This window comes from Galeopterus variegatus, unplaced genomic scaffold (genome assembly GCF_000696425.1).
Source record: "Galeopterus variegatus unplaced genomic scaffold, G_variegatus-3.0.2 Scaffold5821, whole genome shotgun sequence".
Taxonomy (NCBI): domain Eukaryota; kingdom Metazoa; phylum Chordata; class Mammalia; order Dermoptera; family Cynocephalidae; genus Galeopterus; species Galeopterus variegatus.
In genome coordinates, this window is record NW_007731932.1 from 142,946 (window position 1) to 145,462 (window position 2,517).

General features: G+C 41.7%; 1 pseudogene; it reads left to right on the top strand.

Annotated features, from left to right (window-relative positions):
* Nucleotides 1-671: 671 nt before the first annotated feature.
* LOC103605451 lies at nucleotides 672-2,270 on the top strand (annotated as a pseudogene).
* Nucleotides 2,271-2,517: the final 247 nt, after the last annotated feature.

The window sequence follows — 2,517 nt, forward strand, 5'->3', positions numbered from 1 at the left end:
TAAACGACCCTGGACAAGTAGTGTACTTTACTCTAGACCTTTGTTTCATTACCTATAAAGAAAGAGTTGGGTCAAGTGGAGCCCAGAGCATCTCATGCCTCTTCCCATTCCCACATTCTATGGCTATTTTGGCAAAGTTAGTCTCAAAGAAAACACTTTTGTTCCTTGCAGATATGTAAGTAAGGATGCTCTTCTGAAAGAACTTAAAATCACAAAATTTCCTTTAAAAAATTACCAAAAGAAAAGTTGATCTCATAGAAGTAGAGAGCAGAATAGTGGTTACTAGAGGCTGGGAAGGGTAGGAGGAGAAGGGGAAAGGCAGAGGTTACAGATACAAAATTATAGCTAGATAGGAGGAATAATTTCTAGTGATCCTTAGTTTTGTAAGGTGACTATAGTTAGCACCAATTTATTATATAATTTCAAATAGCTAAAAGAGAGGATTTTGAATTTTCCCAACACAAAGAAATGACAAATATTTGAGTGATGAATATGCTACTTACCCACATTTCATCATTACACGTTATAAACATGTATTCAAATATGGTGGTGGCCCGGCCGAAACCGAGCCGAGGTTGGGGGTGGCGAGGATAGCGTGTGTCATGGGCTCATGGGGGCGGGCTCAGCCCGCGTTGTGGAAGTGACACGTAACAAAGGGCCCTGGTTACCAGGGTGCGCGTGGGGGACGCCTGAGGCCAGTGGGCGCCAGTGCTCCCCAGCTCCCTGCACAGCCGGCTGCACCGTGGTCTGCTGCTGTTGCTGGGGCTGGTTCGTGTTCCCGACTGAACGCAGAGCTGTCTCAGCTGCTGGTTGTGGCCCGGCCAGGCTGTGGCTACCGCGGCCACAGCCAGAGCAGCCTCAGCACCAAGGAAGTGCGCAGGGCTGCCCCTCAGCCGTACTTGGTCCTGGAAAAGCTGTGCAGGGCTGTGGCAGCATTGCCTGAAGATCTGAGACTGGGCCCTGGTTTTCCATGGGAATTGGTGATATGTGTGGCTACTACTGGATTTTTTATTCTCTTGCTTTTGTGGAGAAGTGTTCGATCGGTTAGAAGCCGGCTTTATGTAGAAAGAGAGAAAAAGCTTGCTGAAAAGCTTTCTGGACTAATTGAAGAAAAATGTAAACTACTTGAAAAATTTAGTGTTGTTCAAGAGGAGTATGAAGGCTTAGAGTCAGATTTGAAGGATGCCAGCTTTGAGAAGGAGTCAACAGAAGCACAAAGTTTGGAGGCAACCTATGAAAAGCTGAACAGGTCCACATCTAAACTTGAGGATGAAATAGTCTTTCTAGAAAAAGAATTAAAAGAACAGAAATCTAAACATTCTGAGCAAGATGAATTGATGGCAGATATTTCAAAAAGGATACAGTCCCTAGAAGATAAATCAAAATCCATCAAGTCACAAGTAGCTGAAGCTAAAATAATCTCCAAAATATTTCAAATGAATGAAGAACGTCTGAAGGTGGCAATAAAAGATGCCTTGAATGAAAATTCCTAACTTCAGGAAAGCCAGAAACAGCTTTTACAAGAAGCTGAAGTGTTGAAAGAACAAGTGAGTGAACTTAATAAACAGAAAATAACATTTGAAGACTCCAACGTACATGCAGAACAAGTTCTAAGTGATAAAGACAATCCCATCAAGTCTCTGACTGAACGCTTGCTCAAGATGAGAGACTGGGCTGCTGTGCTTGGAGAAGACATGACGGATGATGACGTGGAATTGGAAATGAAGAGTGAATCACAAAATGGTGCTTACTTAGATGATCAGCCAAAAGGAGCTTTGAAGAAACTGATTCACGCTGCTAAGTTAAATGCTTCTTTAAAAACCCTAGAAGGAGAAAGAAACCAAATGTACACTCAGTTATCTGAAGTAGATAAAACAAAGGAAGAGCTTACAGAGCATATTAAAAATCTCCAGACTGAACAAGCATCCTTACAGTCAGAAAACACACAGTTGGAAAGTGAAAATCAGAAGCTTCAGCTGAAACTTGAAGTAATGACTGAACTGCATCAAGAAAATGGAATGAAACTCCACAGGCAATTAATAGTAGAGGAAAATTACCGGTTAGAGATGGAGGAGAAACTTTCCAAAGTAGAAGAGAAGATGAGCCATGCAGCCGAGGAACTGGAGACCTACAGAAGGCGAGCCAGAGAAGTGGAAGAAGAATTGGAGAGAAGCGTTCGTTCTTATCAAGGGCAGATGACGGCCTATGAGAAAGAAGCGCATGGCAGTTGGGTGGCAGCTGAGACTGCTGAAAGACACCTCAGNTATTTTGCAAATATTTTCTCCCACTCTGTTGGTGTCTTTTAACTCTGTTAATTGTTTCTTTTGCTGTGCAGAAACTTTTAGGTTTTCAATAGTTTAAAAAAAAAAAAGAAAAAGAAGAGAGAAGACCCAAATAACAAAAATCAGAAATGAAAAGGGAGACTTTACAACTAATACCAAAGAAATACAAAGAATCATTAGAGACTATTATAAACAACTGTATGACAACACATATGAAAACCTGGAAGATATGGAT